General features: G+C 46.6%; 1 protein-coding gene across 1 annotated transcript in view; it reads right to left on the minus strand.

Moving 5' to 3' along the window:
• Positions 1–22,004, minus strand: part of LOC137367180 (dynein axonemal heavy chain 8-like) — a 2,531,605-nt gene that overhangs the window by 1,487,162 nt on the left and 1,022,439 nt on the right. The gene's annotated exons all lie outside the window — the stretch shown is intronic.

Consider the following 22,004-nt stretch of genomic DNA (forward strand, 5'->3'; position numbering starts at 1 on the left):
AGCCTAAGCTTGGTGGTGAGAAAATTATTGGAAAAAGCTCTGAGGGACTGCATAAATCTTCATTTAGAAAGACATGGATTAATCAAAGACAGGCCACATTGATTTGCTAAGGACAGGCCTTGTCTGACGCACATGATTTAATTTTTTGAGGAGGTAATAAGGAGGATCGATGCAGTTGATGCAGTCTGTATAGATTTTAGCAAGGCTTTTGACAGGTCCTGCATGGCAGACTGGTCACAAAAAGTAAAAGCCCATGGGATCCAAGGCAAAGTGGCAAGTTAGATGCAAAATTGCCTCAGAAGAAGGAAGCAAAGCGTAATGGTCAATGGGTGTTTTTGTGACTGGAAGGCTGTTTCCAGTAGGGTTCCACAGGGCTCAGTACTAGGTCTTTTGCTTTTAGTGGCATATATCAATGAGTTAGACTTGAATGTAGTCTGCATAATTAATAAGTTTGGAAACAATACAAAAATTGGTCATGTGGTTGATAATGAAGAAGAAAGCTGTAGACTGCAATGAATTAGTCAGATGGGCGGAACAGCGAAAAATGGAGTTCAGTCTGGAAGTAATCCATTTGGGGAAGGCTAACAAGGCAAGGGAATACACAATAAATGGTAGGATACAGAGAAGTGGAGAGGAACAGCGGGACCTTGGAGTGAATGCCCACCAATCCCTGAAGGTGGATGGAGAGGTAGATAAGGGGGTCAAGAAGGCACACGGGATACTTGCCTTTAGAATCATAGAACGTTCAAGGCACAGAAAGAGGCCACTTGGCCCATCTTGTCTGTGCCAGCCGAAAAACAATCCAGCTATTCGAATCCCACCTTCCAGCATTTGGTCTGTAGCCCTGCAGATTATGACATTTGAGGTGCATATCCTGACTCCTTTTGAATGAGTTGAGGGTCTCTGCCTCAACTACCCTTTCAGGTAGTGAGTTCCAGGCCATCACCACCCTCTGAGTGAAAAAGTTTTTCCTCACCTCCCCTCTAATTTTTCTACCAATCACTTTAAATCTATGCCCCATCGTCACTGACCTCTCTGCTAAGGTGAATAGACCCTTCACCTCCACTCTATCCAGGCCCCTCAAAATTTTGTACATTTCAATCAGATTTCCCCTCAGCCTTCTCTGTTCCAAGGAGAACAACCCCAGCCTAGCCAATCTTTCCTCATAGCTGCATTTTTCCAGTCCTGGCACAACCCTCGTAAATCTCCTCTAAACCCTCTCTCGTACAATTACATCCTTTCTGTAATGAGGTGACCAGAACTGCACACAGTAATCAAGTTGTGACCGAACCAATGAGTTATACAGTTCCAGCATAACCTCCCTGCTCTTGTATTCTATATCTCGGCCAACAAAGGGAAGCATTCCATATGCCTTCTTAACCACCTTATCTACCTGTCCTGTTACCTTCAGGGATCTGTGGATAGTCAGTCTAAGGTCCCTCATTTCCTCTTCACTTCTCAGTATTTTCCCATAAATTGTGTATTCCTTTGCCTTGTTTGACCTCCCCAAATGCATCACCTCACACTTCTTCAAGTTGAGTTCCATTTGCCACTTTTCTGCCCATCTGACCAGACCATCAATATCTTCCTGCAGCCTACAGCTATCCTCCTCGCTATCTACCATATGGCCAATCTTTGTGTCATACACTTTATTAGCTGAGGCATAGAATATAAGAGCTGGGAGGTTATGCTGGAATTGTGTAAAACAATAGTTCAACCATAGCTGGAATACTGCATGCACCACACTATAGGAAAGATGCAATTGCATTAGAGAGAGTACAGAGGAGATTGACAAGAATGTTGCCAGGACTGGAGAATTTTAGTTATGAGGAAAGATTAGATAGACTAGGATTGTGTTCTTGGGAACATAGAAGGCTGAAGGGAGGCCTAATTGAAGTATATAAAATTATAAGGGGTATTTAGAGTGGATAGGAAGGTCCTATTCCCCTTAGTAGAGGGGTCCATAACCAGGGAGCATAAGTAGGAGGCTTAGAGGGAATTCGAGGAGAATTATTTTCACTCAGAGGGTGGTGGGGATCTGGAACTCACTGCCTGAAAGGATCCTTTTCCTTTTTTGGCCTCCTTGTCTTGAGAACAATGGGTAAGTGCCAAGAGGTGGTCAGTAGTTTGTGGAGCAGCGCCTGGAGTGGCTATAAAGGCCAATTCTAGAGTAACAGACTCTTCCATCGGCGCTGCTGGTAACGTTGGTTGTCAGGGCTGTGACACAGCTGGCTCTCTCCCTACACTGCTGTCTCTTTTCCTGCCAACTGCTGAGTCTCTTTGACTCGCCTCTCTTCAGTCCCACCTTTATAGCTGTCCACCAGCTCTGGCGATCGCTGGCAACTGGCTCCCACGACGTGGTCAATGTCGCGTCTGCCAACGTGTTTAAAGCAGAGACATGGACAGCCGGTGGGTCTGATACCAGTGACGAGCTCGCTGTACAATACGTCGTTGGGGATCCTGCCATCTTCCATGCGGCTCACATGGCCAAGCCTTCTCAAGCGCTGCTGGCTCAGTAGGGCATACATGCTGGGGATGTTGGCTGCCATGAGGTCTTCTGCGTTGGAGATACGGTCCTGACACCAGGATTCTCCTGAGACAGCGAAGATGGAATGAATTGAGATGTCGCTCTTGGCTGACATACGTTGTCCAGGCCTCACTGCCGTAGAGCAAGGTATTGAGCAAGGTATTGAGGGCACAGGCTTGAAACACTTGGACTTTTGTGTTCCGTGTCAGTGCGCCATTTTCCCACACCCTCTTGGCCAGTCTGGACATAGCAGCGGATGCCTTTCCCATGCGCTTGTTGATTTCTGCATCGAGAGACAGGTTGCTGGTGATGGTTGAGCCCAGGTAGGTGAACTCTTGAACCACTTTCAGAGCGTGGATATTGATAGATGGAGCATTTCTGACGTCCTGTCCCATGATATTCGCTTTCTTGAAACTGATGGTTAAGCAAAATTCATTGCAGGCAGCTACAATTCTGTCGTTGATTCTCTGCAGACACTCTTCCGTGTGGGATGTTAATGCAGCATCGTCAGCAAAGAGGAGTTCCCTGATGAGGACTTTCCGTACTTTGGTCTTCGCTCTAAGACGGGCAAGGTTGAACAACCTGCCATCTGATCTTGTGTGAAGGAAAATTCCTTCTTCTGAAGAGTTCAATGCGTGAGAGCAGCAGTGAGAAGATCCCAAACAGTGTGGGTGCGAGAACACAGCCCTGTTTCACACCACTCAGCATGGGAAAGGAGTCTCATGAGGCACCGTTATGTTGAATTGTGCCTTTCATATGGTCATGGAACGAGGTGATGGTGCTTAGTAGCTTTGGTGGACATCCAATCTTTGCTCGTAGTCTGAAGAGATCACGTCTGATGACGAGGTCAAAGGCTTTGGTGAGATCTATGAAGGCAACACAGAGGGGCATCCATTGTTTGCTGTAAGGATAGTGGAGGCAGAAACCCTCATAACACGTAAAAAGTACTTGGATATGCACTTGAAGTGCCGAAACCTACAAGGCTACAGACCAAGAGCTGGAAAGTGGGATTAGGCTGGATGGCTACTGTCAGCCAGTGTGGACATGATGGGCAAAAAGAGGCCTCCTTCCATGCTGTAAATTTCTATGATTCTATCTTGCCTCTTCATGTGCTCCAATAAATTATGAATGAATTTCAGCATTAAATAAGTGCACCCTTTCCTGGATGCCTCAAAGCACCATAAATAACAAAGTGTGACATCGGCATGCATTCTATTCTTTTTTTACAGTTATCATGCAGGCCCCAACCTGCCAAGCATGAGGCATATTAATTTCGCCACATGGACATTAAATTCCAAACTGCTGTTAAAGTGAAAAAAGGACTTGCTTTAAAAAATTGCCAGATCTTGGCTGGAAAGACATTTGCATATTAACAGACAGTGCTTGGAATGGACAAAGGACCATTCCCTGATGCATTCAACACACAATGGACTTTTGATCACCAGACGTTGATGGTGGGGGAGCTCGCATTCCAGGTAGACTGCTAAGATGGCCAAATACACAAACGGACATGGTCAAACCAGCTGGTCATATGACTAACCTGCTGGGCAACCTGAGTTTTTTTAGAATTTGTACAAACAGTTGAGGCAAAAAGACTATTTGCTCCTGGACTGAGAAGGTCTCACTCCTGTCTGCTCCCATCTCTTTCTCACAAGCCTCTGAATCCAATGTAGACATATGATCCCCAAGAGAGAAAAGTCTCCTACATCGAACTGATATTGCCTCAAACTTTTCTACTTTATTTTTCTTCTGCTCTTTTCTGGCTCTGTTTGCATGTGTGTATCACGTATGCATGCTAGCATGGGCGCATCATGTATCCATAGGCGTTAACCAAATTAGAGTTTAAGTTTAAGTTTAATGCATTTCAATTTTTCTTCTTTAAACCTAAGAAAGCCTATTTGTGCTGGTTTCTTTGCCTTATAATTGGAAAGCAGTGAACAAGGATTCACAAAGTGTGTTTAAAAGTTACGGTAAGACCAGGTGAAGGCTGAGAGGGAATCCCAGACCTCTTTCTCACCTGGTCATAACACAGTGAAGTCCAAAGTGAGCATTGGCCAACTTAACACTGTACTACACTTGGATGGCTGCATCGCGAGAGCTTATTCCAGGTCAGTGTGTTGTCACCCCACACTAGCATTGTGCTCTGAGGAACAAGCGCAAAGGCCTAGCACATGCTGCTCTCTGGAAATGCTGTCACCGCTCTACTGGGCCCTGGATCTCTGTCCCTACCAATCAGCAGGATGGCTAGTGCACTGCCAGCAATCAGACATTAAAACCCTAAGAAGTAGTAGTAAGGGTCGAGACCACCAAGATTTGGAAGCCATTACGCTCGCTATTCTATTACACTAGAAAAGAGAATTGGATGTCAGTACAAGTGCAACAGTAAGTGAATATATCAGTTCCCATAATGCATGAATTGAAGATAAAAAGGTGATTAGAAGGAACCAGAGATATCTGCAGAAAACAGGACTATAATTTGTGGAGATTCCATTTACATACTTGGTAACACATGTCCGTGGTGAATAAACCACTCTTACAACCAACGAGCACAGAAATCTGTGGCTGATAACCAATAAAAGAGTGACAAGCAACATAATGGATTTTTTTTTAATTCATTCATGGAATGTGGGCCTTGCTGGCTAGAGCAGCATTTATTGCCCATCCCTAATTGCCCTTGAGAAGGTGGTGGTGAGCTGCCTTTTTGAACCACTGTAGTCCATGTGGGGTAGCTACACCCACAGTGCTGTTAGGAAGGAAGCTCCAGGAGTTTGCACCAGCAACAGTGAAGGAACGGCGATATAGTTCCAAGACAGGTTGGTGTGCGGCTTGAAGGGGAACTTGCAGGTGGTGGTGTTCCCATGCAACTGCTGGCCTTGTCCTTCGAGGTGGTAGAGGTCTTGGTTTTGGAAAGTGCTGTCTAAGGAGCCTTGGTGCATTGCTGCAATGCATCTTGTAGATGATACACATTGTTGCCACTGTGTGTTGGTGGTGGAGGGAGTGAATGTTGGAGGTGGTGGATGGGGTGCCAGTCAAGCGGGCTGCTTTGTTCTAGATGGTGTCAAGCTTCTTGAGTCTTGTTGGAGCTGCACCCATCCAACCAAGTGGAAAGTATTCCATCACACTCCTGACTTGTGCCTTGTAAATGGCGGACAGACTTTGGGAAGACAGGAGGTGAGTCAATCGCCGCAGGATTCCTAGACTCTGACCTGCTCTTGTAGCCACGGTATTTATATGGTTACTCAAATTCAGTTGCTGGTCAATGGTAACCCCTAGGATGTTGATAGTGTGGGGGTTAGCGATCATAATGACATTGAATGTCAAAGGGAGATGGCTAGATTCTCTTGTGTTTGAGATAGTCATTGCCTGGCATGAATGTTACTTGCCACTATCAGCCCAAGCTTGAATATTGTCCAGGACTTGCTGCATTTCTAAATGGACTGCTTCAGTATCTGAGGCAAATGGTGTCGAACATTGTGCAATCATCAGCGCTCATCCCCACTTCTGACCTTATGATTGAAGGAAGGTCATTGATGAAGCAGCTGATGATGGTTAGGTCGAGGACACTACCCGGAAGAACTCCTGCAGTGATGTCCTGGAGCTGAAATGATTGACCTCCAACAAACACAACCATCTCCCTTTGCACTAGGTATGACTCCAACCAGCAGAGAGCTTTCCCCCGATTCCCATTGACTTCAGTTATGCTGGGGCTCCTTGATGCCATACTCGGTCAAATGCTGCCTTGATGTCAAGGGTAGTCACTCTCACCTCACCTCTTGAGTCCAGCTCTTATATCCATGTTTGAACCAAGGCTGTAATGAGGTCAAGAGCTGAGTGGCCCTGGCGGAACACAAACTGAGCATCACTGAGCAGGTTATTGCTAAGCAAGTGCCGCTTGATAGCACTCTCGGCGACACCTTCCATCACTTTACTGATGATTGAGAGTAGACTGATGGGGCGGTAATTGGTCGGGTTGGACTTGTCCTGCTTTTTGTGTACAGGACATACCTGGGCAATTTTCCATGTTGCCAGGTAGATGTCACTGTTATGGCTATACTGGAACAGCTTGGGTAGGAGCGCGGCGAGTTCTGGAGCACAGGTTTTCAGTACTATTGCCGGAATGTTGTCAGGGTCCATAGCCTTTGTCGTATCCAGTGCCTTGAGGCTGTTTAAGGTAAATCAACATCTGACATGTGGGAGTCTTTCAAATGTCAGTTGATTAGCATCCAGGACCAGCGTGTTCCTGTGAGGAAGAAGGATAAATTTGGCAAGTTTCGGGAACCTTGGATAACGCGGGATACTGTGAGCCTCGTTGAAAAGAAAAAGGAAGCATTCGAAAGGGCTGGAAGGCTAGGAACAGACGAATCCCTTGAGGAATATAAAGACAGTAGGAAGGAACTTAAGCAAGGAGTCAGGAGGGCTAAAAGGGGTTATGAGAAGTCATTGGCAAACAGGATTAAGGAAATTCCCAAGGCTTTTTATACAAATATAAAGAGCAAGAGGGTAACCAGGGAAAGGGTTGGCCCACTCAAGGACAGAGAAGGGAATCTATGTGTGGAGCCAGAGGAAATGGGCGAGATACTAAATGAGTACTTTGCATCAGTATTCACCAAGGAGAAGGACTTGGTGGATGATGAGCATAGGGAAGGGAGTGTAGATAGTCTCAGTCATCTCATTATCAAAAAGGAGGAGGTGTTGGGTGTCTTGCAAAGCATTAAGGTAGATAAGTCCCCAGGGCCTGATGGGACCTACCCCAGAAATACTGAGGGAGGCAAGGGAAGAAATTGCTGGGGCCTTGACAGAAATCTTTGCATCCTCATTGGCTACAGCTGAGGTCCCAGAGGACTGGAGAATAGCCAATGTTGTTCTTTTGTTTAAGGTAGCAAGGATAATCCAGGAAATTATAGGCCGGTGAGCCTTACGTCAGTGGTAGGGAAATTATTAGAGAGGATTCTTCGGGACAGGATTTACTCCCATTTGGAAACAAATGGACTTATTAGCGAGAGCCAGCATGGTTTTGTGAAGGGGAGGTCGTGTCTCACTAATTTGATTGAGTTTTTTGAGGAAGTGACGAAGATGATTGATGAAGGAAGGGCAGTGGATGTTATCTATATGGACTTCAGTAAAGCCTTTGACAAGGTCCCTCATGGCAGACTGATACAAAAGGTGAAGACACATGGGATCAGAGGGGAGCTGGCAAGATGGATACAGAACTGGCTCGGTCATAGAAGACAGAGGGTAGCAGTGGAAGGGTGCTTTTCTGAATGGAGGGATGTGACTAATGGTGTTCCGCAGGGATCAGTGCTGGGACCTTTGCTGTTTGTAGTATATATAAATGATTTGGAGGAAAATGTAGCTGGTCTGATTAGTAAGTTTGCGGACGACACAAAGGTTGGTGGAGTTGCGGACAGTGATGAGGATTGTCAGAGGATACAACAGGATACAGATCGGTTGGAGACTTGGACGGAGAAATGGCAGATGGAGTTTAATTCGGACAAATGTGAGGTAATGCATTTTGGAAGGTCTAATGCAGGTGGGAAGTATACAGTAAATGGCAGAACCCTTAGGAGTATTGACAGGCAGAGAGATCTGGGCGTACAGGTCCACAGGTCACTGAAAGTGGCAACGCAGGTGGATAAGGTAGTCAAGAAGGCATACGGCATGCTTGCCTTCATCGGTCGGGGCATAGAGTATAAAAATAGGCAAGTCATGCTGCAGCTGCACAGAACTTTAGTTAGGCCACACTTAGAATATTGCGTGCAATTCCGGTCGCCACACTACCAGTAGGACGTGGAGGCTTTGGAGAGGGTACAGAAGAGGTTTACCAGGATGTTGCCTGGTCTGGAGGGCATTAGCTATGAGGAGAGGTTGGAAAAACTCGGATTGTTTTCACTGGAACGACGGAGGTGGAGGGGCGACATGATAGAGGTTTACAAAGTTATAAGCGGCATGGACAGAGTGGATAGTCAGAAGCTTTTTCCTAGGGTGGAAGAGTCAGTTACTAGGGAACATAGGTTTAAGGTGAGAGGGGCAACGTTTAGAGGGGATGTGCGAGGCAAGTTCTTTACACAGAGGGTGGTGAGTGCCTGGAACTTGTTGCCGGGGGAGGTGGTGGAAGCAGGTACCATAGAGACGTTTAAGAGGCATCTTGACAAATACATGAATAGGATGGGAATAAAAGGATACGGACCCCGGAAGTGCAGAAGGTTTTAGTTTCGGCAGGCATCAAGATCGGCGCAGGCTTGGAGGGACGAATGGCCTGTTCCTGTGCTGTACTTTTCTTTGTTCTTTTTGTTCTTTGTTTCTTGATGTCATGTGGAGTGAATCAAATTGGCTGAAGACTGGCATCTGCGATGCTGGGAGCTCAGGAGGAGGCCGAGATGGATCATCCACTCGGCACTTCTGACTGATGATGGATGCAAATGCGTCAGTTTTGTCTTTTGCACTGATGTGCTGGACCCCCACATCGTTGAAGAGCCTCCTCCTCCTGTTAGTTGTTTAATTGTCCACCATCATTCATGACTGGATGTGGCAGGACTGCTGAGTTTAGATCTGATCCATTGGTTGTGGGATCACTTAGATTTGTCTATCACATGCTGCTTCCGCTGTTTGGCATGCAAGTAGTCCTGGGTTGTAGCTTCACCAGACTGACACCTCATTTTTAGGTATGCCTGGTATGCCCTCCTGCACTCTTGAATGAACGAAGGTTGGTTCGCCCAGCTTGATGGTAATGATAGAGTGGGGGATATGCCAGTCCATGAGGTTAGAGATTGTGGTTGAATACAATTTTGCCACTGCTGATGGCCCACAGTGCTTCCTGGATGCCCAGTTTTGAGTTACTAGATCTGTTCGAAATCTGTCCCATTTCGCGCTGTGGTAGTGCCACACAGCACGATGGTGGGAATCCTCATTGTGAAGACAGCTCGTCGTCTCTCCAAGGAATGTGCGGTGATGACTCCCACCAATACCGTCATGAACAGATGCATCTGCGGCAGATAAAAAAAATGCCTGTCTAATTGCGACCATTGTCGATTGCTGTAAAAACCCACCTTGTTCACTAATGTTCTTTCGGGAAGGTCATCTGCCGTCACAAAGATAGGTAGAAAAGTAACTTGTGAAGAGGACATAAGAAGGCTACAAAGTGATATAGATAGGTAAAGTGAGTGGGCAAAGACCTGGCAAATGGAGTATAATGTGGGAAAGTGTGAAATTGTCCACTTTGGCAGGAAGATTAAAAAAGAAGCATATTAGCTAAATGGTGAGAGATTGCAGAGCTCTTATATACAGAGGGATCTGGATGTCCTAGTGCGTGAATTGCAAAAGTTTAGTATGCTGGGGCAGCACGTAATTAGGAAAGCTAATAGAATGTTATTATTTATCACGAGGGGAATTGAACACAAAAGTAGGGAGGTTATGCTTCAGCTAAACAGGGCATTCGTGAGATCACATCTGGAGTCCTGTGTACAGTATTGGTCTCCTTATTTCATGAAGGATGTAAATGCATAGGAGGCAATGCAGAGAAGGTTTACTCAACTAATACCTGGAACGGGTGGGCCGTCTTATGAGGAAATATTGGATAGGCTAGGTTTGTATCCACTGGAATCTAGAAGAGTAAGAGGTGACTTGATTGAAACATATAAGTACCTGAGGGGTCCTAACAGGGTGGATGTGGAAAGGATGTTTCCCCTTGTGGGAGAATCTCGAACTCGGGGTCACTGTTTAAAAATAAGGGGTCGCCCATTTAAGACAGAGATGAGGAGAAATTCTTTCTCTCAGAGGGTTGTGAGTCTTTGGAATTCTCTTCCTCAAAAGGCAGTGGAAGCAGAGTCTTTGAATATTTTTAAGGCAGAGGTAAATAGATTCTTGATAAGCAAGGGCGTGAAAGGTTATCGGGGTACAAAGAACAAAGAACAGTACAGCACAGGAACAGGCCATTCGGCCCTTCAAGCCTGCGCCGATCTTGATGCCTGCCTAAACTAAAACCTTCTGCATTTCCGGGGACCGTATCCCTCTAAATGGAAATGTGGAGTAATCAGTTCAGCCATGAAATTATTGAATGGCGAAGCAGGCTCAAGGGGTTGAGTGGCCTACTCCTGCTCCTAATTCATATGTTCGTATGTCCTTACCTGGTCTGGCCTACATTTGACTCCAGACCCACTGCAATGTGGTTGACTCTTACATGCCCTCTGAAATGGCCTAGCTAGCAATTCAGCTGTATTAAACGGCTATCAGGTGTAAGAAAAGAAATGAAATCGGTTGGACCACCCATTATCGACCTAGGTACTGGAAATGACAATAGCAAACCCAGCCCTGTCAATCCTGCAAAGTCCTCCTCATTAACATCTGGGGGCTTGTGCCAAAATTGGGAGAGCTGTCCCACAGACTAGTCAAGCAACAGCCTTACATAGTCATACTCACTGATTCATAACTTGCAGACAATGTCCCATCACCATCCCTAGGTATGTCCTGTCCCACCGGCTGGGCAGACCCACCAGAGGTGGTAGCACAGTGGTGTACAGTCAGGAGGGAGTTGTCCTGGGAGTCCTCAACATTGACTCCAGACTCCAAGAAGTCTCATAGCATCAGCTCAAACACAGGCAAGGAAAAGTCCTGCTGATTACCACCTACTGCACCCTCCTCGGCTGATGAATCAGTGCTTCTCCATGTTGAACACCATTTGGAAGAAGCATAAGGGTAGCAAGGGCACAGAATGTACTCTGGGTGAGGGACTTCAATGTCCATCACCAAGAGTAGCTCGGTAGCACCACTACTGACCGAGCTGGCCAAGTCCTAAAGGACATAGCTGCTCGCCTGGGTCTGTCTCTCTCTCTCTCTCCCTGTGTCTCTCTCTCCCTCTCTGTCTGTCTGTCTCTCTCTGTCTCCCCCCCTTTCTGTCTGCCTCTCTCTCACTCCTTGTCTGTCTCTCTCTCTCAATCTCTGTCTGAATCTCTCTCCATCTCTCTCCATCTCTATCTCTCTTCTATCTGCCTCTCTTCTATCCCTCTCTGTCTGTCTGTCTCTCTCTCTGTCTGTCTGTCTCTCTCTCCTTCTGTCTGCCTCGCTCTCTATGTGTTTGTGTGTCTTTCTCTCTCTCTCTCCTCCCCTCTGTCTGTCTCCCTCACTGCCTCTCTGTCTGTTTGTCTTTCTTTCTCCCTCGCTGTTTCTCCCCCTCTATCTCTCTCCGTCTGTGTCTGTCTGTCTGTCTCTCCCTCTGTGTCTGTCTGTCTCTCTCTCTTCCCTTCTCTGTCTCTCTTCCACTCCCCCCTCTCTTTCTGTGTCTCTCTCTCCCTCTCTATCTGTCTCTCTCTTTCTCCCACTCTGTCTTTCTCTCTCTCTCTCCCTGTCTCTGCCTCTTTCTTCCTCTGTCTCTCTCTCTCTCTGCCGGTCTGTCTCTCCCTCCATCTTGGTCTGTCTCCCTCTCTGTCTGTCAGTCTCTCTCTTGCTCTCTCCATCTCTATGTCTCCTCCTGTCTCTTCCTCCTGTCTCTCCCTCCCCGTCTCTCTTTCTCTCCCTCTCTGTCTGTCTGTCTCTCTCCCGCTCTCGATCTGTCTGCCTGTCTCCCCCTCTCTGTTTATCTGTCCCTCCCTCTCCCTCTCTTTCTGTCTCTTTCTCTCTCTCTCTACCCCTGTCTGTTTATCTCTCTCCCTCTGTCTGTCTCTTTCTCTCTCGCTTGTGCTCTCCCTCTCCCTTTCTGTCTCTCTCTCTGCCTCTCTCATGCTCTCTCCCCCTCTCTGTATGATTCTCTCTCTCCCTCGCTCTCTGTCTCCCTCTCTGACTTTCTCTCTCTGTCTCCCTCTTGCTCTTTCCCTCTCTGTCTCTCTAACTCTGTCTCTCTTTCTCTGTCTCGATCTCTACTTCTATCTCTCTCTCTCCTCCCTCTCTATCTGTCTCTCTTTCTCCCTGTCTGTCTGTCTCTTTCTCTCTCGCTCACTTTCTCCCTCTCTTTCTTTCTCTCTCTCTCTCCCTGTCTGGCTCTTACTCTTTCTCTTTCCTGCTCTCTGTCTCTGCATCTCTGTGTGTGTGTGTGTCTCCCTCTGTAATCCCCTTCCTCTCTGCGTCTCCCCACCACTCCCAGTCCTGGAGCCCGGGCCTGAGCCCTGCAGCCTCCTCATGCGGCTCCTCCTCGGTGAAGGTGGTCGAGATGAAGAGGCTGCGCCTGAGGTCCAGGCCGGGTCTAAACACAGGCAGAACCAATGCTGGGCCTGAGGCCCGAGATCAAGGCCGGGAAGACTGCACTGGGAATGGAGATCAAGCGGAATGCCGCTCAGCCCAGGTGCCACCATCTTACTAAAGGAGCCAGAGCTTCAGATGCTGAAGAGCGTCCGTCATCTTGGCTAAGGAGGGCATATGCAGTGAGGCATCTCTGCCATGTCAGTAAAGGAACCGCAGCCGTTGAGTCACAGAAAGTCTTGGCGCGCCGAAAGAAGCCAATGGCAGATTTCTTGCGGAAATTTCTTATCCTTCGCGGGCCGGATTCTTGCCCGCTGGCCTCATGTTGGACAAACCTGTCTTAAACTATCACATCTGTTTTTGAGTCAGAGTTGGAATTCCTCCCTCTGTTCTGTAAGCTTGAAGAGATTTACTTTCTTTTTTTGCTTGTTGTTGATAAATTTCAGTCTAGCTAGTTTTATATTGATGCTCGGCATTGCTCTTATCATCCTGTGGTCACTGGCAAGATCTACCTTGTTGATGACTTCACTGTTTTCCACAATTCCCCATTGACTGCTCAGTATAAAATCAATTTGATTCTTGAAAGTTCCATTTGGACTTTCCCATGTTCACGAACGGTTTTTGTTTTTCTTGAAATATGCATTTGTGATAAGTCCATGCAGAGCTGCAAATGCAATCAACATTTCTCTTTTATTTCATTTTTCTACTGATTTTCATGAAACTGATTTTTTTCCGAGTTTGGATTTGCCTGTCTTAGTGTTGAAATCTCCCATGACGATTGTATACTTTGATTTCGGTTCTTCTATTGCCTTCGTAGCATCCACATAGAATTACTTGACTTCTTCCTCTCTCTGATCACAGGTTGGTGCATTTCGAGTCAAAGAGTCATACAGCACAGAAACAGGCCTTTCGGCCCATCATGTCCATGCTGGCCATCAAGCACCTATCTATTCTAATCCCATTTTCCAGCACTTGTTCCGTAGCCTTGTATGCTATGGCGTTTCAAGTGCTCATCTAAATACTTCTTAAATGTTGTGAGGGTCCCTGCCCCTACCAACCCTTCAGGCAGTGTGTTCCAGATTCCACCCACCCTCTGGGTGAAACAGCTTTACCTCAATTTTTTTTAAATTCATTCAGGGATGTGGGTGTCGCTGGCTAGGCCAGCATTTATTGTCCATCCCTAATTACCCTTGAGAAGGTGGTGGTGAGCTACCTTCTTGAACCGCTGCAGTCCATTTGGGGTAGGAATACCCACAGTGCTGTTAGGAAGGGAGTTCCAGGATTTTGACCCAGTGACAGTGAAGGAATGGCGATATAGTTCCAAGTCAGGATGGTGTGTGACTTGGAGAGGAACTTGCAGGTGGTGGTGTTACCATGTATTTGCTGCCCTTGTCCTTCTAGTTGGTAGAGGTCGCGGGTTTGGAAGGTACTGTCTAAGGAACCTTGGTGCATTGCTGCAGTGCGTCTTGTAGATGGTACACACTGCTGCTACTGTGCGTCGGTGGTGGAGGGAGTGAATGTTTGTAGATGGGGTGCCAATCAAGCGGGCTGCTTTGTCCTGGATGGTTTTGAGCTTCTTGAGTGTTGTTGGAGCTGCACCCATCCAGGCAAGTGGAGAGTATTCCAACACACTCCTGACTTGTGCCTTGTAGATGGTGGACAGGCTTTGGGGAGTCAGTAGGTGAGTTACTCGCCTCAGGATTCCTAGCCTCTGACCTGCTCTTGTAGCCATGGTATGTATATGGCTACTGCAGTTCAGTTTCTGGTCAATGGTAGCCCCTAGGATGTTGATAGTGGGGGTATTCAGCGATGGTAATGCCGTTGAATGTCATGGGGAGATGGTTAGATTCTCTCTTGTTGGAGATGGTCATTGCCTGGCACTTGTATGGCATGAATGTTACTTGCCACTTATCAGCCCAAGCCTGGATATTGTCCAGGTCTTGCTGCATTTCTACACGGACTGCTTCAGTATCTGAGGAGTCACGAATGGTGCTGAACATTGTGCAATCATCAGTGAACATCCCCACTTCTGACCTTATGATTGAAGGTTAACGAAGCAGCTGAAGATGGTTGGGCCTAGGGCACTACCCTGAGGAACTCCTGCAGTGATGTCCTGGAGCTCAGATGATTGACCTGCAACAACCACAACCATCTTCCTTTGCGCTAAACTTCTAATCCCCTCTAAACTCTTCCCTTAAACCTCACCTTAAATCTATGCCCCCTGGCTATTGACACCTCTGCTAAGAGAAAAAGTTTCTTCCTATCTACCCTATCTATTCCCCTCATAACTTTGTATACCTCAGTGAGGGCCCCCTCAGCCTTCTCTGCTCTGAGGGAAACAACCCTAGCCTATCCAGTCTCTCTTCATCGCTGAAATGCTCCAGCCCAGGTAACATCCTGGTGAATCTCCTCTGCACCCTCTCCAGTGTGGTGACCATATACTTGGAGTATACACATTCCTCTTTCCCTGCCAACTGTATTTGAAGTGAGATCTGTATCTGAGTAGCTATTGCCTTGTTTAACATAATCTGTCATTTTGGGGTGTATGAGGAATCTAATTCCTGTTGCTTCTTCATTATTATCCATTTTTCCTTGATAGTACAACCAAGTACCTCCTTCTAGACCTTCTACCCTTCTTGTTTCTGCTTGACCTATTTGCTCCACTTAAAGTCCTCATATTCTTCCATCAAATGATACAGTGATTCTTCTGTTCTTAATGTCCTAGTGTTATAGGTGCATAAATGCCATATTCTTTGTTGAGTCTGTCTACTCTTTTCTGTCCCAGAGCTTCCTGTAGGTGCCGTATGCTTTGTCTAGCCTGTCTACTCTTTTCTGTCCCAGAGCTTCCTGTAGGTTTAAGGCTTATCTTCTTCAGCCATGGTTCTGTGGCTGCCAGTACTGAAACTGTTGCTTCAGTGTTCAGTTTGAATCTTGTCCTGTTGCCTTCTACAAGAATCTCTGCCACCCAGCAATCTTCACTTGCTCCGTGGATTTTCCCTGGAAATGGTAATTCAACAAATTGTACATCCTGTACTTTGTAACTTTTTTATTTTCTTTGGATTTCTCTTTTATATTTTGCAGCCCTGGCTTCTTGCTGCAGCACACCAATGGGAAGATGCCCCTTTTTTTTACAGAAGAAACACTCCACTTCTCTGGCTGGACAATTTTCCCACCGGTGCCTCACTCAGCCACACCTACTGTAATTAGATGCTGCTGCCTCCAGATGCTCTTCCCACCTTTCCTGCCTTTGACCACCATTTTTCCCTTTTTCTTTCTATAAGTATTCAATGGAGGCTGCTACTTTCGAGATCGGTCTCCCCCGTCCCCTCGAATGACAGCTCGGTTAAATTTTCTAACCTCTGCTTGCCTGCTTAACTGAATCACTTTGGTTAATATCAAATCATCCCTTGACTGTAAATGATCCGAGAAGGCGACATCTGCTTCTTCTTCTTCTTCTTTGGCCTCCTTGTCTCGAGAGAGGTGGTCAGTGGTTTGTGGAGCAGTTCCTGGAGTGGCTATCAAGGCCAATTCTAGAGTGACAGACTCTTCCACAGGCGCTGCAGATAAAATTGGTTATCGGGGCTGTTACACAGTTGGCTCTCTCCTTGCACTTCTGTCTTTTTTCCTGCCAACTGCTAAGTCTCTTCGACTCGTCACTCTTTAGCCCCGCCTTTATGGCTGTCCGCCAGCTCTGGCGATCACTGGCAATTGACTCCCACGACTTGTGGTCTATGTCACAGGACTTCATGTCACGTTTGCAGACGTCTTTAAAGCGGAGACATGGACGGCCGGTGGGTCTGATACCAGCGACAAACTCGCTGTACAATGCGTCCTTGGGGATCCTGCCATCTTCCATGCGGCTCACATGGCCAAGCCATCTCAAGCGCCACTTTCTCAGTTGGGTGTATATGCTGGGGATGTTTGCCGCCTCGAGGACATCTGCGTTGGAGATACGGTCCTGCCACCTGATGCCAAGGATTCTCCGGAGGCAGCGAAGATGGAATGAGTTGAGACGTCACTGTTGGCTGACATACGTTGTCCAGGCCTCGCTGCCGTAGAGCAAGGTACTGAGGACACAGGCTTGAAATACTTGGACTTTTGTGTTCCGTGTCAGTGCGCCATTTTCCCACACCCTCTTGGCCAGTCTGGACATAGCAGAGGACGCCTTTCCCGTGCGATTGTTGATTTCTGCATCAAGAGACAGGTTGCTGGTGATAGATGAGCCTAGGTAGGTGAACTCTTGAACCACTTCCAGAGTGTGGTCGCGGATATTGATGGATGGAGCATTTCTGACGTCCTGTCCCCTGATGTTCGTTTTCTTGAGGCTGATGGTTCGGCCAAATTCATTGCAGGCAGCCACAATCCTGTTGATGAGTCTCTGCAGACACTCTTCTGTGTGGGATGTTAATGCAGCATCGACAGCAAAGAGGAGTTCCCTGATGAGGACTTTCCGTACTTTGGTCTGCGCTCTAAGACGGGCAAGGTTGAACAAGCCATCTGATCTTGTGTGGAGGAAAATTCCTTCTTCTGAAGACTTGAATGCATATGAGAGCAGCAAGGAGAAGAAAATCCCAAACAGTGTAGGTGGGAGAACACAGCCCTGTTTCACGCCACTCAGGGTAGGAAAGGGGTCTGATGAGGCACCGTTATGCTGAATTGTGCCTTTCATATTGTCATGGAATGAGGTGATGATACTTAGTAGCTTTGGTGGACTTCCAATTTGCTAGTAGTCTGAAGAGACCATGTCTGCTGACGAGGTCAAAGGCTTTGGTGAGATCTATGAAAGCAACGTAGAGCGGCATCTGTGCTACTTTAAGTGCTACGGATGTTTGCACTCTCGATGCCTCTTATTGCTCTTCCCGCCTTTCTTGCCTTTGACCACCATTTTTCACTTTTTCTTTCTATAAGTATTCAATGGAGGCTGCTACTTTCGAGATCGGTCTCTCCCGTCCCCTCGAAGGACAGCTAGGATAAATTGTCTAACCTCTGCTTGCCTGCTTAACTGAATCACTTTGGCGAACATCAAATCATCCCTTGACTGTAAATGATCTGAGAAGGCGTCTTCTGCTACGACAACCAAAATCCTGTTTCTAATTAGCTCTTCCCATAAACTGCTGTATGCACAATCTTCAGTGAGTTTATATAAGTCACTGATAAACGAATCAATGCTCTCCCCTCTCTGCTGAGTACGCTGATTAAATTTGTCGCACTCGACAGTTACGTTTTTCGTTATGTTAAAGTAATTCTCCAAATGCCTTAATGACTTCATCATGCACAGCTGTTTCTTCATTTATGCCTTATGTAATGAGGATGTCTTCTCCCCCATTGCATACAATAATCTACTGATGTGCTCCTTGCCTGGCTTCTGCGCGAGACCCGATGCAGTACATACCTTGCAAACCTCCAGACCTATCTTGGCCACGTCTCGGCTTGATCTGTCCAGCTACTTTTTCGAAGTTCTCCAGTAAGGGCAGTGATTTTTATGTCTTTTCCTCAGTTTACCATTACCACAGATAATATTCTGATAACTATAAGGCTTAGCACAGAATAAGAGACTGACGGTTACAGGAACAGGAGTTTATTTACATACGTCTGGCATCTATGGCTTCCACTTACACTCTACATGAGGTTCTGTATAAGTTATATTACATCATTTCCTATTTACATATTCTGCCCAGTAGCAGCCCGAAATTACATTATGCTACACATATAGCAAGATTTAACGCCACAAGAGCAGCAAGACACCAGGGTGGATCTTAAGAGCCCATCACCCAGCCGCCGCAATCTACTGCGTAGCAGTTCACTTAAATACCCGGGTTTCCCCACCGCCGCCCCCCCCCCCCAATCACGTACATGAAGGTGGCAGGCTGTCCAATGCTGGCAATGGCATCAACTGCCTGTGTGCGGCGCTGGTGCCATTTTTAAAGGGCAGCCAGCCCTGCTGGTTAATTTAAACTTTTAAAGCAAACATCCCTCCAATGTACAAATCAAAATTCTAATACCCCTTACCCATCCCCAATAACAATTTACCCAGTCCCCCATAACAATAAAATTAAGTATCTGCCCTTCCCCCCTGAAAACACAACTTAGAAATATGACTTTCCCCCGACAAACTGTACAAAGTTCACAGTTCACCCCTTCCCACCATCCCCTATGCTCATGACCCACCACCCACCCCCGCACTATAAATCTTGACTCCCCCTTCCCCACTGGTGTCGCACCTGCTTTCACCAGACGGGGAAGTGAAGGCACGGGAGTGCCAGCCGCCGCACTGAAGATCGCAGTGGGCCTGTAAGATGCCAGGTAGGTTTATTTAAATGTATTCATTGTGCTACTTTAAATATGCAAATCCGGGTTGCGACACCCAGCAGCAGGGTCCACCACAGAGCCTTGCCGCCACTGAGAAGATTGGGCCGGCCCTCCCCCGGCGTCGGGCTCCATGGTGTCCTCTGCCAGAAAGATCTTCTGGCACCCTCCCCCACCATGGAGCCTGACGTCGGGAGTACTCTAAAATCCAGCCCACCATGTTATCCTCGACAAGGATCCCACTTGCCAATCCCCAGTTAATACGCAGTAGATCCTCTATTAATAACCAATAAATCTTCTGTTAATATCCAGTTAATGCCCAGTTATTGCTCATTAAATGCCGGTAAATACCCATTAAAAGTCTTGCTTAATACCCATAAATCGAGTAAATCTCAGTAAAACTCCAGTTAATATCCAGTAAAACAAACTTTTATTTTTATTCTTTCATGGGATGTGTGCATCACTGGCAAGGCCAGAATTTGTTGCCCATCCCAAATTGCCTTTTGCAGGTGGTAGTGAGCTGCTTTCTTGAACACTGCAGTTCATCTGCTGCAGGTACACTTGTTGGGGAAGGAGTTCCTGGATTGTGATCCAGTAACAATGAAAATGGCAATATATTTCCAAGTCAGGATGGTGTGTGATTTGGAAGGGAATACTAATTATTATGAACCTTGCAATTGTCATGAGCATCCCTTTACTACTGCATTTTAAACTATATTTTTAGTCATCCAGGCAGCTCTCGCTTTGGATGCACTTCCTTTCTGCCCTTTGGAAATGTGTCTATTCTGTACCTGAAATGTGTCCTCTTTGAAGGTCTCCTATTGTTCAGTTATTATTTTGCTTAACAATTTATGATTCCCATCCACCTGTTCCAGATCCCTTCTTTGACTCACTGAAATTAGCCCTCCGACAGTTCAGTATTTTTATGTTTAACTGTTCCTTGTCCTTTTCCATAACTATTCATTTTTTATTCTTTCATGGGGTGTGAGCTTCACTGGCAAGACCAGCATTTATTGCCGATCCTTAATTACCCTTGAGGAGGTGGTGGTGAGCCGCCTTCTTGAACTGCTTGATGCTGCAATCCATCTGGTGACGGTAAACCAACAGTGCCGTTAGGAAGAAGTTCCAGGATTTTGACCCAGTGGCAGTGAAGGAACAACAATATAATTCCAAGTCAGGATGGTATGTAGCTAAAAGGGGAACTTGCAGGTGGTGGTATTTGCCTGCTGCCCTTGTCCTTCTAAGTGGTTGAGGTCACGGGTTTGGAAGTTGCTGCCAAAGGAGGCTTGGCGAGTTGTTGTCGTGCATCCTGTATATGGAACACACTGCTGCTATTGTGCGCTGGTAGTGAGAAAGTGAATGGTTAAGGTGGTGGATGGATGCCGATCAAGCAAGTTGCTTTGTCCTGGATAGTGTCAAGGTTCTTCAGTGTTGTTGGAGCTTCATTCATCCAGGCATGTGGAGAGTATTGTGTCACAGTCCTAACTTGTGTCTTGTAGATGGTGCACAGGCTTTGGGGAGAAGGGAGGTGCATTACTTGCTGCAGAATTCCTAGCCTCTGACATGCTCTTGTAGTCACAGTATTCATCTAGCTGGTCCAGTTCAGTTTCTAGTCAATGGTGCCGCCCAGGATGTTTATGGGGGAGGGGGCGGGATTCAGCTATGGTAATGCCGCTGAATGTCAAGGGGAGATGTTTAGATTCCCTCTTGTTGGAGATGGTCATTGCCTGGCACTTGTGTGGTGAGAATGTTACTTGCCACTTATCAGCCTAAGCCTGAATGTTGGTCCAGGTCTTGCTGTATGTGGACATGGACTGCTTCAGTATCTGAGGAGTCATGCATGGTACTGAAGACTGCAATCATCAGCGAACATCTCCACTTCTGACCTTATGATGCAGCTGAAGATGGCATTATGATATTGTATGATATTATGATTACTGTTGTCCAAATGCTTGCCCACTGAAATATACTCCACTTGCCCGAATTCATTCCCCAAAACTGGATCCAGCATTGCTTCCTTCCCTGTTGGGCTGGGAACACATGGATCAAGGAAGTTTTCTTGTACACGTTTCATGAATTCTTCCACCTCTTGTCCCTTTACATCATGGATATGTGAACGCATATTGTCCATCTTTTATGATTTTTTTCCATCCAGGTGACCCATGATTTTAACTTTAATAGGTTTTTCCATAAATTTACCTGCAATGGGCATCAAACTCTATGGGCAGGAAATCACAGACAGACTTGCATGATATACAGCCTGTGGTCGCAAACAAGTTGACTATTGAGTGAGTGGCTTTATATTGAGAAAGATTCAGGATTGTGATGGAAGCAAGATAATGTGGATGCAGTCTATGGTGCCTGGTACCCTGGTAATACAGGCCAACCTTCGTGCTCGCTTTAACCTGCTATGCTCTGTCCATGGGGAAAGAGATGAAGCAGCTGCAGATGGTTAGGCTTAGGACACTACCCTGAGGGACTCCTGCAGTGATGTCCTGAAGTTGAGAAGATTGACCTCCAACAACCACAACCATCTTCCTTTGCGCTAGGTACAACTCCAACCAGCAGAGAGCTTTCCCCCTGAATCCCATTGACTTCAATTTTGATAGGGATCCTTGATGCCATACTCAGTAAAATGTTGCCTTGATGTCTCACTGCACCTCTTGAGTTCAGCTCTTTTGTCCATGTTTGAACCAAGGCTGTAATGAGGTCTGGAGCTGAGTGTCCCTGGTGGAACCCAAATTAAGCGTCAGTCAGCTGGATATTGTCCAGATCTTGCTGCATTTCTACACGGACTGCTTCAGTATCTGAGGAGTCGCAAATGGTGCTGAACATTGTGCAATCAACAGCGAACATCTCCACTTCTGACCTTATGATTGAAGGAAGGTCATTGATGAAGCAGCTGAAGATGGTTGCGCCTAGGACACTACTCTGAGGAACTCCTGCAGTGATGTCCTGAAGTTGAGATGATTGACCTCCAACAACCACAACCATCTTCCTTTGC

Source organism: Heterodontus francisci, chromosome 3 (assembly GCF_036365525.1).
Source record: "Heterodontus francisci isolate sHetFra1 chromosome 3, sHetFra1.hap1, whole genome shotgun sequence".
In the NCBI taxonomy this organism is placed as follows: Eukaryota; Metazoa; Chordata; class Chondrichthyes; order Heterodontiformes; family Heterodontidae; genus Heterodontus; species Heterodontus francisci.